At 40.4% G+C, this 15,526-nt stretch overlaps 1 non-coding gene across 1 annotated transcript; it reads right to left on the bottom strand.

Moving 5' to 3' along the window:
* Positions 1 to 1,553: 1,553 nt before the first annotated feature.
* On the bottom strand, positions 1,554 to 1,635 carry TRNAT-GGU (transfer RNA threonine (anticodon GGU)). The gene has a single exon. It is a non-coding gene; the product is annotated as a tRNA-Thr (tRNA).
* Positions 1,636 to 15,526: the final 13,891 nt, after the last annotated feature.

Consider the following 15,526-nt stretch of genomic DNA (forward strand, 5'->3'; position numbering starts at 1 on the left):
TTGGCAAGAGGCTAAAGCTCCTATTCTTTTAGCGTCTGTGATGGCTGAGGTTTGAATGCCAGTCCAGCAGCACGAGAGGGCTGTTACAAAAGGTTAATATGCTTGCAGCTCTTGCTCAGCCCCATCATGCCTCCCTCATACTTCTTTGTGGTTCTCAGAACCCTAGCTGCAGTTTTGCAAGACAAAGCCACTGCTCCATTTCCCAATCAGGGTTTTGGACTCCAGGGTTTACTAGAAGGGTGACTGTCTGTGACACCATATTCTTACTGTTTTTCACTTAGGATCTGTTTTCTCCTTCGATGTGCAACTAAGTTTCCCAAGCCAACTTTTCAGGTACTGTTCTTTTGTATTCTTAATTAGAATTATCTGCTGTGGCTCTGCTAGCCAGAAGTAGTACACAGGCAGAACCCTGCTGTGATGGTTAGCAAATTTGTAATACCATGAAGACTTTGGAGATGAATAACTAATTTGGAGTTTGAAGCTGAAGCTACTTGAATTACCGCTGGGTATAGGGTCGCTATGAGTCGGCAATGGTTTTGGTTTTTTGGTCGGAAGGGGGCAGTGGTTAAGGTGATCAACTGCTCACCGAAAGGTTGGTGGTTTGAAACTATCAGCGGCTGCATGGGAGAAAGATGTGGCAGTCAGCTTCTGCAGATTTACAGCCTTGGAAAATCTATGGTGTCACTATGAGTCAGAATGGACTCCAGGGCAGTGAGTATTTTCGGTTATTAATGACTGCCCATCGCTGAGATTTCCAAGGCCTGGGTTTTAACTGCTCCCTTTTCCTGGAAGGAGTCCTGGTGCTGCAAGTGGGGAAAAGCTTAGCTGCTAAGTCAAAGGTCGGCAGTGTCAATCCATCAGCTTCTCTCTAGATACCCCATGCAGCAGTTGGATTTTGGTTTTTCCCTGGGAAAGGAGTACCTAGGTAGACTTCAATAGTTAACACTGACTTGCTGTTAAGTGAAACATTGGAGGTTCCAGTCATGCAGAGGCACCTCATGATCTACTTCCAAAAAATCAGCCATTAAATACCATAGAGAGGAGAGATCTACCTGGACACACATGAGGTCACCATGAGTCAAAATCTACATGAGGACAACTGGTTTCCCGTGGAAAACATGTCCAAATATGGATTCCCCTTGCTTTATGGAGACTTCTTATCTCTTATGGTTTTTGCCTGCCGCCTGAAAGTTTCTCTGAAACAATATCCGGGTTCCAAATCAACTACAGTTAAGTTATGAACAGCAAGAGGAAAATGTCTGTCTGGAGTATCCGTGCTTAGCCAAATGGAAGACGATAATCTAAAGCTGTGTTTCACTGCTTGGGTGGCACTGGGCAAATATCAGGAGGTCAAAAACAAAACCAAAACAAAACCGGTTGCAGTGGAGTTGATCCAGATTCACAGCGACCCTATGGGACAGAGTAGAACACCCTCTAGGGTTTCCAAGGAGTGGCGGGTGGATTTGAACTGCCTAATTTTTGATTAGCAAGAATCCAGTATTCCACCAGGGCTCCAAATCTCATTTCCACAACACAGTGACATAAAAGAACGACGACGAGGATGGGATGTGAACCCACGCGTGCAGTGCACAATAGATTACCAGCCCATCACCTTAACCACTCGGTCACCTCGTCGGGAGTTAAGGGAAAGACAGTCACAGAGAAGAAAAGAGTATACACGCAGTTTTGCTGTGAAATAATTTAGGCATCAGCACATCCCGACGTAGCCCAGTGAGAGCCTCACCAGGGAGCTTTGTGGTTTAGGTGCTTTAAAAAAAACAACAAAAAAACTGTCCCCAGGGTCCTTTCAAACTCCCTCCCCCTTATCTTTTTTTCTGTCTCTTTAATAATAGTAGGAAACAGGAGCTTCATGTGCAGGCTTTTGTTTTGGGTGATTGAAGAGATTCTGGTTCTTCTTTTCTCCCCTTCCTTGTCGTCTTCCTTCTGCTGTCGCAGTCACATTAAGGGATGTAGATGCTCATAGCATAGAAAGAAGAGCATTCAAGGAAGTCCATTGGGTTCTATTTTTGCTGTCTATGTGTGCGGGAATTGAATGCAAAATAATAGGAGAAGTGAATTTATATTCCTTCAAGATTGGGTTTAAACGGTGTTGGAGCAGAGAAAAAGTGTAGAAGTGCACCTCGAGGCTAGAAACTAGGGCCTCATACATGGAATGCATGTGCTCTACCACTGAACTACACACACCTGTTCCTGAGGTGCTGCTGGATAACTTTTATCTAAAAGTAAGTGTTATTTCCTGAGATTCACACTCCATGAGCGCTGAGGTACTGTTGTTCAGTGTTAAGAGGCATCAGCACCTGCTTTAGGCAGGAGGGGCTCAAGAACCACTGGAGGATACTGATTCTTTATAGGACTTGAAAGTGAAGGCAGAGATTGGAAATATGTGTTGGGTAAATAGCCACAAGAGGTTTCCAGGGTATCTTTTGTACAACCTGGAGTTGTTAAAAGTCTGTCTTTTATTATGGGTGTCAAAGAAAGAAGTCCCCATTTTCAGCTCTTTTGATTTCCTCTATAGTTGTCTTAACCTGAAGCACAAAGCTAAAGAAATTAATCTTTTCATGGTCTAAAAGTGTTTACTGTATTTGCTGTTTGCTCAGTCAGAATGTATGGACTGGATTTGATGGAGGAAAGCCAAAGCAGAAGAAAACCACATAGTGATACATTCTGCATTTCATTATAAGGGTCTTTTCTCTTCTACGGGAGGTATCAGGAAACTCAGGGGCCCTACCAACATCCAGAAGAGGAAATCATAAGTCATGCATGAAACAGCAGCTTCAGGATGTAGAGGAAGGTGAACTATTAGAGTACGATAGAAAGTAAATTGACAGGATTTTAAGGACAAGAACAAAAGTGAATGAAGCATTTATATATTTAAAATTTTTAAAAGTCATTTCCAAACAGAAGGAGGTACAGAAAAGGGATTTTGAAAAACTGGGGATGCAGGGACACTGGAGGAAGTCTGGAAAGGGAGAAGGTAAGCTCACATGAAATTCAAGACACCTTGGAACACACTTGTCAGAATGTTAATACAGTGACCTCATGATAACACTTTGGTCTCCAGCTTGGATTGGTGAATGATCAGTAAGCACAGGCATGTGGAGGGTGGATAAACCCTGAAAAATGTTCTTTGAGATTTGGAGATTGGAAATTCATTTGGGATATTTGCAGAAAACAAATAAGCTTGCTGCAAGGCTCTTCTAGAACCCTGAGACTTATCACAGTTAAAACTCAGTTCTTTAAACTACATAAGAAAACTAAGAGAAATTTATTTCCTGGTACCAGATTTCTAGTGCTTATTTTCTTTTTCTCTTTCTAGTTTGCCCATATATAAGCCTTTGCTAATATTCTTAAAAATAACATTGAGTCTTTTTTTAAATTGGCAGAACATAATTTTCTGTCAGACTTGTTCTTTCAGTGGGCTCATGGGATTTGTACAATAAGAACAAGGAACAGTGTGGTAGGTTTCACTTAAGGAAAAAACTAAAGTGTCATACACAAAACTGAAGGGGAAGTGTATATGTTTCTCTCTGTGTGTGTGTATGTGTGCGTAAATGCTGGGTGGTATCTTGGCTGTTTGATGCTGTAAAAGCAATATGTGTAATGTCAAGCACCCATCAATCCAGTATCATTCAGAATAGTTTCACTGTCCTAAAAATGTCCTGTGCTCTGCCTTTTCACCCCTCCCAACCTCACTGAATTGCTGGCAGCCATTGATCTTTTTACTGTCCAAAATTTTGCCTTTTCCAGCATATCATGAATTTGAAATCATACAATATGTAGCATTTCCAGATTGACTTCAGTCACTTAGCAATATACATTTGAGATTCCCCCACCGCTTTTCATAGCTTGAAAGCTCACTTATTTTTCTTGCTGAATAATACTCCATTATATGGGTGTGCCACAGCTTGTTTATTCACCTACTAAAACACATCTTGATTGTTTCCAGTTTTTGGCAATTATCAGTAAAGCTGCTATAAACGGTTGTGGGCAGGTTTTTGGTGGACATAAGCTTTTACTTCATTTGAGTAAATACCTAGGATCACAAGTTTATGTATGTGTATGTTTATGTACGGGCTGTATTTTGGCCCTTGCGGACTTGTTTTAATTTGCTTCAGCTTCATCTTGAACTTCCACATGAGCAACTGTCATTTTGAGGGTTTTTTTCTTTTGTTTATGTGTTATTGACAGTTTTTTTGTTCCACTTAAATTTCTGTGCTGAGCTGTTTTTATGTATTTCCTTTTCATTTTTTCCATTGTTGTTGGTTTTGTATTTGCTGAGTCTTCACTTTTTCTTGTTTTTTATTTTGATGCATAGGATTTTTAGCGTCATTTGTGATTACCGTAATATTTATCTCTATTTTTCTAAGTTTAAACCAATCTTTTTGTCTTTATATCACCTTAACTTCCTCTCTATATGAAAGATCTATGACTACATTTTTTAGTCCTTCTTATTTGTTTTAATGTTGTCATCTATGACATGTTGATGTCTCTGTTTCCCTATTTTCAGTGTTTTAGCTTTGATTTATTTTTGTGTCTTCCCTCTCTGGGTTGATATCTGGTTGCTCTGTCCTGTGTTCTAGTGTTGGGTTGTTATCTGATGTTATTGATTTTTCTAACCGGAGGACTCAGTTTAGTATTTCTTGCAATTTTGGTTTGATTTTAACAAGGTCCCTAAACTTCTGTTTATCTGGAAATGCCCTAATCTTGCCTTACTATTTGAGAGACAGTTTTGCTGGATATATAATTCTTGGCTTGCAATTTTTTTACTTCAAGTCTTTATATATGTCATCCTGGTACCTTCTTGCCTGCATGGATTCTGCTGAGTAGTCTGAGCTTAGTCTTACTGATTCTCCCTTGTAGATGACTTTTCATTTTTCCCTAGGTGCTCTTAAAATTCTCTGTTTATCTTTGATTTTGGCAAGTTTGATTATAACTGTCTTGGCAGCTTTCTTTTGGGATCTACCAAGAGGTTCTCTCCCTCCAGAAGATTTCTTGAATCTTTACCTTGGTGGTTTGCTGAAGACATCATGGTCTACCTCTTTATGTGATTCAGTATTGACTGTTGTCCCCAAGCCCTCAATAAGTTATTACATTTATTTATGTTTGCTTACTGTGTCCTAGCTTGTTTTGGTTTGTTTTGATATGCCCAAATAGGCTTGTTGTGTCAGATACTTTGATTATTGGCATCTTTGACCTCTCACGTTCTGTCTCCTGGTGGTTAGAACTGTTCTTAGTTATGTGAGCCCAGAAGCCCATTTACTTTTCTTGTGTGCATTCAGCTCAAGTGTCCAGGTCACCAGCCACTGAGTGTGTGGTACAGACTGTCACTTACGGTCCTAAAAGGGCAGGGATGATTGGAGTAGACACCAATATCTGGCTGCAGTACAGGGTAATGCACTGATAAAGGCAGGGGGCTGGGGCTGCCCCTGAGTGTCTGGGTGGAAGGTATGTCCCAGCTCCCTAGAGCATGTAGTTATGTGGTTTTTGCAGCCAGACTATGAGCACCCAATGACATTGACTGTAAGTACTGGAAGTTGCCACCTATTCTTTTACCCCTATCATGGGTGGCTTGGTGGAATGTGTGAAGCCACCAGTCCTCAGGCCCTGATGTGGGTAGGTGAGGACCCTGCCTAATGGGCAGGGTGGTGTCAGATGTCATGAATCTGTCACTCCCCATTATAGCAGATACAGATGAAAATGAGCTTCAGGTATATACTCTGGTATACACTGCTGATGAGAGTCTATGCTGGTGAAATGGGCCCACACACGTCTAAACAGGAGTGAAAGGCATTCAAAGTCCATGGAACCCTTATGCCTATGCCTAGGCAAAGGTTCTGTGCCCACCCTGAGTTCTCAGCTGACTGGGACCAAAGCAGAGTGGGGAGGGGTAAGGTAAATGGTTGAGAGGTACTTCCAAAATGGGTTTCTATTCTTTTCTTTTTTGGATCTGCTGGTAAGTTAGAAACTTATACTTATCTTTCACTGATGGAGTGCTGTTCCTGGCTTGTTCTGGAGATTTGAGCCATCTCTCTACAACTTGGTCTCTCCCAGTGTGGTAAATTCATCCTGAGTGCCATAGTTGCCTCACTGCTCACACCAGCTGATCCAGTCTGCAGAGTGCCAGTACTGGTCAGGTCTGGCAACTCCTCTGTGCTCCTGAATCATCTCTCCCTCCCCCTGCCGCTCAGCTCAATTCCCCAACTTTTTCTTTGATGTTCAGGATTCCTAGATTGTCATACATAATCGATTCACTAATGTTTTGGGGTCTTCGTTGTAAGAGGAACCACAGGAAATGTCTGACTATTCTGCCATCTTGGCCCTGACTAAAATGATATTAATCTAAATCATGCCTGCTTTCTATATTTATAATTTAACACTATTAACTCAAATAAAATAAAAATACAAACCAGTTGCCTTCAAGTTGATTCTGATGAATGGTGACCCCATGTGTCTCAGAGAACAATTGTGCTCCATAGGATTTTCAAAGGCTGATTTATTCAGATGTAGATGGTTCAGGCTTTCTCCCCAGGGCTTCTGGGTAGATTCCAACATCCAACTCTTTGGCTGTCAGCCCAGCATGTTAGCCATTTGCAACACTTGGGGACTCAATTAGCTAAACAGGGAAGTAAAATTATTATTTGTTTGTAACTCTAACTTACACATAAGAAAAAAAAGTCAAAGAATGATAGAGAAGCCAGAAGACAAGTAGTTTATGTGTCAGAGAGTTCTGGTCAAAACAGGCCTCTGGTGTGACTGAAAATAAAGAAGAGAACAGAAAATAAGAAATGCTCCATTCTGTGAAACTTGTCTTTCAGAATTGGCCTCTCTAGAATGAATAAAGGAATGACAGCAGCTGAAGACCACCTGTAGGGCTAATTTTAAATAAAAGCCCTCCATGTGCCTGGTTAGGTTCTCAAACCTCAGTCTCCGATGAGCAAAGAGTCGAGGCTTTCTGCCCAAACCACATTTTGACCATCAATTTGAATGTAAGTTTTTGAAGTATTTCTTCCAAACATGTTTTAGATTTTGTTATAAATTCTCATCCCCATCAAGAGGTCGAAGTGTTCTAAATTCAGAGGAAAAAATTTATCTAACTTCCATTTCTCCCAGCTCTACAATTTGCCTGACCGAGTCAGCCTATGCTGGGGAGATGTTACACTGTGTGGTTTAGGCAGAGGAAGAAATAATCAAGTGACATGGTAAATAAAGATATCACCTACACCTGAATCTCAGTACAGTGGTTAAAATGGGCATGCATGGGACTACGAATGCACTGAACTATTCTGAAAATGTCATTCTGGAGGAGAGAGAGGCACATCAGTTGATGGAGAAAGGAAAGAGGTTGGGTGGTGTGAACTGAAGGAAGAGAGGAAAAGAAGGAGAGAGAGGAAGGGGGCAAGGAAAAGAGAAGCAGGCTTGTTCCGGAAGATGATTCAGTTCATTTTGCCCAAGACTGCCTTGCCTTTGAGAGCACTTCTTTGATCTTTCCTGCCTGAGCTATATAGGCTAAGTACATTGGAGGGCACACCTGAGGCTGAATTTTTGTTCGCAATTCAGATGTCGTTGATATTGATGGTTTCAGTGGCAGCTGCAGGGATTTCCCGATTTCTGTACATGAATGTGGTTGGAGCAGTAATGAAAAAAGATGCGGGGTGGGCCAGTAGCTTTTGGATTAAGCACCCCTGTGACTGGCGAAGTTTACTAAGTTTTGCTTGAAATATAAATTATAAAAAAGAAAGTTCCCTTTTGTTTGCTCCATGTAGTTCTAACTCTTAAACAAAGCCTATTGAAACCCAACTTACTTCTAAAGAAATTCTATCCACCTCCTTTACTCTTCACACCCTGCTCTTAGCTCAAAAGGAGCTTAAAGAGTAGACTGTGACCACCGAAAGTCAGAGACTCTATAGAATTAGTAATAGGTACATACTCAGCCACCTTTTCCTCAGTCCTAGTATAGAGGCAGAGGCAATGTAGTTTAGTCCCTGGAGAGTCAAGTAGGTGACCTCAAAATTCGCTTAGGGATGACCTGTGACAGACTGGTAGAAGGTAGATAGTTGCAGCTTTTAGAGAGAAGAGGAAAGGGGATGATACACTGTAAAAGACTTACAGGTTTCTTGGCTTCCACGTATTCTGCCATAACTGATCCCTCCTTCCTGTGGAGAAACTAGCCTTTTTCTTGCCTTCAAGCCTTCCTCTTCAAAGTCCCTCTACAAGATTTTCTCCCAGTTTAGTTCAAAACAGAAAAACTCTCTTAGTTCATAATCAGGATTGTATGATCAAATCCCCATTGATTCATCAAGATTGTTATTATTACTCTGAGCATCAATAATTGAAAATATTTATAGGGAAATGTAGAATCGTTCCACAAGGATCTGACAACTGTCCTGAAATGATGTAGACTCTACCCAAGGTCTGTGGCTTAATGTGTCAGTGTTGCCCTCTTTTGACCCATGGGAGTTTAGAATTTGTGCTCCATTTCTTCTTTGGCAGCCTCTTCAAGAGGTGGAACTCTCCCAACCACCAGAGAATGAGTTCAGGACAGACGGAGAAAGATGTTGCCATGCTCTTCGATGACTTCTATCTGCACGATATCCATGTCTGTGAATACGAGGAAGACAAGACAGCGTAGGGAGTCTTTGCATCCTCATCCCAAATCGGGGTTAAACATCTACTTCTTAACATTGTAGAACATGCCAGAAAACAAGATGAGACAAGGAAATGTCTGTCTTCTTTGGCAGGAATGAGTTCTTTCTCAGACATTATTTGAGAATCATGTGTTCTCCATTCCAAATAAGGAACACTGATTTTTCCCAGACGGAAAAGCAAGTTATTCTTCTTTCAGATTCTGTAGCCACTTAACCCTCAACTTCCTCCAAACCCTATTAAATGACTGCTTAGTCTTTGGGCCGTGCAGACGGTGGCCTATAGACCAGCGATTGTTGAGGATGCTTGGAGGGAATGTATGCATAATAGAAATGACAAAAAAAACAAAAAAACAAGTTTATGTGAGTACCATTGTGCCACTAAGTTAGTTAAGAAAGAAACACCAAGGCCAAAACAACTTAAGAAAGAGGTTTCTGAGAGTAAAGATCTTTGGACATGCTTTGTGTGGAAAGAAAAAATGGTGATATTGGGTATTGAGCCTGGGTCCTCATGTATGCTAAGCACGTGCTCCACCACTGAGCTACTGCTATTTAAACATTTATGTTCATCAAAAGAGTAAAAAGAGATCCAACAGACTAGGAAAAAATGTATGGCTATGACATATCTGACAAAGGTCTAGTCTCTAAATTTTATAGGAAAATCCAACACCTCTACAACAAAAAGACAAATCATCCAATTAAAAAATGGGCAAAGAGTATGCACAGACACTTCAACAAAGAAGATGTTCAGGCAGCTAACAGACACACAAGGAAATGCTTATGATCACTAGCCATTAACCAGAAAAACAAAACCCAGTGCCATCGAGCCAATTCTGACTCACAGAGAAACTATAGGACAGAGTGTAACTGCCCCATAGAGTTTCCAAGGAGCACCTGGCAGATTTGAACTGCCGACCCTTTGGTTAGCAGTCGTAGCACTTAACCACTACACCACCAGGGTTTTCTACTAGCCATTAGAGAAATGCAAAACAAAACTACAATGAGATACCACCTCACCCCAATATTACTGGCACAAATCAAAAAAACGAAAAATAACAATTGTTGGACAGTCTTCGGGAAGATTGGAACTGTAATGCACTGCTGGTGGGTAAGCGAAATGTTACAACCGTATTGGAAATAATATGGTGCTTCTTTAAAAGGTTAGAAATAGAAATACCATGTACTCGTGTATGCTAATCTTGCTCCTAGGAGTATATCTTAGAGAAATAGGAGCTGTCACAGGAATAAACATATGCATACCCATGTTCATTCCAGCATTTTTCACAATAGCAAAAATATGGAAACAACCTACATACCCATCAACAGATGAATGGATAAATAAACTATGGTACGGACACACAATGGAATACCTGTTGTTGTCGTTGTTGTTAGGTGCCATGGAGTCGGTTCTGACTCATAGGGACCCTATGCACAACAGAACGAAACACTGCCTGGTCTTGAGCCATCCTTACAGTCATTGTTATGCTTGAACTCATTTTTGTAGCCACTGTGTCAATCGACTTCATTGAGGGCTTTCCTCTTTTCCACTGACCCTGAACTTTGCCAAGCATGATGTCCTTTCCGAGGGTCTGATCCCTCCTGACAACATGTCTAAAGGATGTAAGATGCAGCCTAGCTATCCTTGCTTCTAAGGAGCATTCTGGATACTATGCAAAAATAAGGAACAATGATGACTGTGAAGCATCTCACAACATGGATGAATCTTGAGAGCATTACGCTGAGTGAAATTAGTCAATAACAAAAGGACAAATGTTATATGAGACCTCTATTATAAAACTCATGAAAAGGTTTATACACAGAAAGAAAGAATCTTTGATGGTTATGAGGGAGGGGCATTGCAGGAAGGGAAAAAATACTAACTAGACAATTCATAAGTAGTAACTTGGGTGAAGAGTAAGGCAGTACCGACTACTGGGGAAGTCAGCACAACTTGAGCAAGGCAATGTTATAGAAGATTTATGGACACATTTATTTTCTCTGAGGAACTGAATTACTGGGCTGAAGGTTGGGATTCATGGTCTCAGGGAACATCTAGCTCGATTGGCATAACATAGTTTATAAAGAAAATATTCTATATCCTACTTTAGCGAGTCGCGTCTTGGGTCTTAAAACCTTGTGTGCGGCCGTCTAAAATATGTCTATTGGTCCCATCTTGTCTGCAGCAAGGGAGAGTGAAGAAACCCAAAGATAAGAGAGACAGGTTAGTCCAAAGGGCTAATGGACCACAACTACTGCAGCCTCCAGCAACTGAGTCCAGCAAGAGAACATTATCTGATACAGTGCCAGAGGATGAGCCCCTCAGGTTGCAAGGTGCTCAAAAGATGAATGGGAAAGGGCTCCCTCCTCAAAGTAGAGTAGACGTTAATGGTGTGGATGAAGTAAAGCTTTTGGGACCTTCATTTGCTGATGCGGCAGTACCCAAAATCAAATGAAGCAGCTATAAACATCCATTAATAACCAGAATGTCGAATGGGCAAAGTATGGATCTAGGAAAATTGCCAATTGTCCAAAATGAAAAGGAATGCATAAAGATCAATATCCTAGGCATTAGTGAGCAGATATTGACTGGTATTGCCAATTTTGAATCAGACAATCATATTGTCTACTATGCTGAGAATGACAAATTGAAGAGGAATGGCCTTGGGTTCATCACCAAAAAGAACATTTCAAGATTTATCCTGAGTACAATGCTGCCAGTGATAGGATAATATTCATATGCAAAAAATAAGACCAGTAAATATGACTATTATTCAAATTTATGCACCAACCGTTAAAAGCAAAGATAAAAAATGAGGATTTTTACGAACTTCTGCAATCTGAAATGGAAAAATCAGGATGTATTGATAATTACTAGTGATTGAAATGCAAAAGTTGGAAACAAAGAAATATCTGTAGATGGAAAATATGGCCTTGGTGATAGAAACTATACTGGAGATCACATGATAAAATATTGCAAGACCAATGACTTCTTAACTGCAAATACTTTTCTTCACCAACATAAACTGCAACTATACATGTGGGCCTCACCAGATGGAATACACAGGAATCAAATCAACTATAGCTGTGGAAAGAGAAAAAGGAAAAGCTCAATATCATCAGTCATAACAAGTTCACGGGATGACTGCAGAACAGACCATCGATTGCTCATTTGCAAGTTCAAGTTGAAGCTTAAGAAAATTAGAACAAGTCCAGAAGCCAAAGTATGATCTTGAGTATATCCCACATGAATTTAGAGACTAACTCAAGAATAGATTTAACACAATGAACACTAATGACCGAACACAAGACGAGTTGTGGAATGACATCAAGGACATCATACATAAAGAAAGCAAGAGGCATGAAAAAGAGAGGAAAGAAAGAAAAGGCAAGAATGGTTTTTAGAAGAAACTATTTTTTTTTTTAATGAAACTTCCTGTTGAACATATAGTAGCTAAAGCAAAAGGAAGAAATGAAGGGCAGAACAGAAGATTTCGAAGGTCAGCTGAGGAAGACAAAGTAAAGTGTTATGACACGTGCAAAGACCTGGAGCAAGAAAACCAAAAGGGAAGAACATGCCCAGCATTTCTCAATCTGAAAGAGCTGAAGAAAAAAATTCAAGCCTGAAGTTGCCATACTGAAGAATTCTATGCTCTAAATTGTTAACAGCACAGGAAACATCAAAAGAAGATGGAGGGAATACAGAGTCACTGTACCAAAAAGAATTGGTCGGTGTTCAATGATTATAGGAAGTAGCATATGATCAAGAACCAGTGGCACTGAAAGAAGCAGTCCAAGATGCACTGAAGGTATTGGTGAAAAACAAGGCTTCAGGAATTGAGGGAATACCAAATGAGATCTTTCAGCAAATGGATGCAGCACTGGAAATGCTCACCTTTCTTTGCCAAGAGATTTGGAAGATAGCTACCTGGCCAATTGCCTGGAAGAGGTCCATATTTATGCCTATTCCAAAGAAAAGTGATCCCACAGAATGCAGAATTTATTAAATGATATCATTAATATCACACACAAGTAAAATTTTGCTGAATTCATTCCAAAGTGGTTGCAGCAGTACGTTGACAGGATACTCCCAGAAATTCAAGCTGGATTCAGAAGAGGACGTGGAATGAGGGATATCATGGCTGATGTCAGATGGATCCTGGCTGAAGGCAGAGGCTACCAGAAAGACTTTTGCTTGTGCTTTATTGATTATGCAAAGGTATTCAACTATATTCAACTATGTGGATCATAGCAAATTATGAATAACATTGCAAAAAAAATGGGAATTCCAGAACACTTAACTGTGGGCTCATGAGGAACCTGGACATAGATCAAGAGGCAGTTGTTCAAACAGAATAAGGAGATCCTGCCTGGTATAAAGCCAGTAAAGGTGTGTGTCAGGGTTGTACCTAACACCATATTTATCCAATGTGTACATTGAGCAAACAACGCACAAAAAAAAAAACAAGCTGGACTATATGAAGAAGAATACAGCATGAGGAGTGGAGGAAGACTCATTAACAACCTGTGATATGCTGATGACAGATCCTTGCTGTCTTAGTCATCTAGTGCTGCTGTAACAGATGTACCACAAGTGGATGGCTTTAACAAAGAGATATTAATTGTCTCACAGTCTAATAGGTTACAAGTCAAAATTCAGGGTGTCAGTTCCAGGGGATCGCTTTCTCTCTCTGTTGGCTCTGGAGGAAGATTCCTTGTCATCAATCTTCCCAAGGTTGAGGAGCTTCTCAAGTGTAAGGACACTAGGTCCAAAGGACGCTCTCTGCTCCTGGTGCTGCATTCTTCATGGTATTAGGTCTCTAGCCTTCTGCTTGCTTCTCTTTCCTTTTATCTTTTAAGATAAATGGTGCTGCGGGATACACCCCAAGGAATCTCCCTTTACATTGGATCAGGGAAGTGACCTGAGTGAGGGTGGTGTTACACTCCCACCCTAATCCTTTTAACATAAGATTACAATCTCAAAATGGAGGACAACCACACAATACTGGGAATCATGGCCTAACCAAGTTGATACACGTATTTTTGGGGGGACATAATTCAAATGGTATGAAGTCAGTAAAGGTGTGTGTCAGGGTTGTATTTAACACCATATTTATTCAATCTGTATATTGAGCAAGTAGCCCATAAGCTGGAGTATATGATGAAGAATACAGCATTAGGAGTGGAGGAAGACTCATTAACAACCTGCGATATGCAGATAACACACCCTTGCTTTCTGAAAGTGAAGAGAACTTGAGGCACTTACTGATGAAGATCAAAGACCACAGCCTTCAGTATGGATCACACCTCAACATAAAGAAAACAAAAGTCCTCAAACCTGGACCAATAAGTAACATCATGATAAACAGAGAAAAGATGGAAGTTGTCAAAGATTCATTTTACTTGGATCCACAAACAACACCCAGGGAAGCAGCAGTCAAGAAATCAAACTACCCATTGCATTTGGCAAATCTGCTGCAAAAGACTTCTTCAAAGTGTTAAAAGCAAAGATGTCACTTTAAGGACAAAGGTGTGCTTGACCCAAGCCATGGTGTTTTCAGTCACCTCATATGCTCGGGAAAGCTGGACAATGAATAAGGAAGATGGAAATACAATTGATACCTTTGCATTGTGGTGTTGGTGAAGAATATTGAATATACTATGGTATGCAAAAAGAATACACAAATCTGTCTTAGAAGAAGTACAGCCAGAATGCCCCTTAAAGCAATGATGGGGAGATTTCATCTCACATACTTTTGACATGTTATGAGGAGGGATCAGTCCCTGGAGAAGAACTTCATGCTTGGTAAAGTAGAGGGTCATCAAAAAGGAGGAAGCTCCTCAACCAGATGGATTGACATAGAGGCTGGAACAATAGGTTCAAATATAGCAATGATCATGAGGATGGCACAGGACCAGCAATGTTTGGCTCTGTTGTCCATAGGGATGCTATGAGTCAGAACTGACTCGACGGCATCTATGAACAATATACACATGTAGTTCAGCTATGTACAGGAGACCAAATGGGCACACCAGTTCAGAGGCATGGAAGAGAAGGCAGGAGGGGACAGGAAAGTTGAATGAATGGCAATGGGGTACCCAAGGGCAAGAAAGGGAACATGTTGGTATATCACGGAGTTGGCATCCAATGTACAAAACAATGCATGTATTAATTGTTTAATGCGAAACTAATTTCCTCTATAAACTTTCACCTAAATAAAGCAAAAGAAAAAAGAAAAAGACAGGACAAAACAAAACAACAACAACCAAAATGGCAAACAAAGAAAAAACACATAAGCAAAGTGAAGAAAAAAAAAATGAAGAAATTATGGAGAAGATATTTGTAATTTCCCTAATATGTAATATGGAAATATTAATTTCCCCAACATGTAATATGCAGTACAGGAGGTTTAGAAGGTATAAAATGTGGGGAAAATAATAGATTCCTATTGGCTTATTTGTCCCGAAGTCCTAATCAGAAGATTGGAAGTTGTAGTCCACCCAGAGGCCCCTCAGAAGAAAAGCTTGATAATCTACTTCCAAAAAATCAGCCATGCAAAGCCCTAAGGAGCACAGTTCTACTCTGACACACATGAAGTCTTCATAAGTCAGAGCTGACTCCATGGCAACTGGTTATTAGCTTCTTTATGCAAATAATATTTCTTGCAGGTAACCCCATATTAACATAGTTGCTTGGGGAGGCAGAATCTGGTGCAGCTGGAATGGGGTGGGGAGGTGGTGAAAGGGAAAGATTTTCACTGTATATAAACTCTTTTGTTTTTGTACTTTTGAAACGTGTGGAAGATATATCTATTTCAATATAAACATTTTAGAAACATAAAAAAATTGTGCCCTTTGGCATGAAA

Source organism: Loxodonta africana, chromosome 1 (assembly GCF_030014295.1).
Source record: "Loxodonta africana isolate mLoxAfr1 chromosome 1, mLoxAfr1.hap2, whole genome shotgun sequence".
Classification (NCBI taxonomy): Eukaryota; Metazoa; Chordata; class Mammalia; order Proboscidea; family Elephantidae; genus Loxodonta; species Loxodonta africana.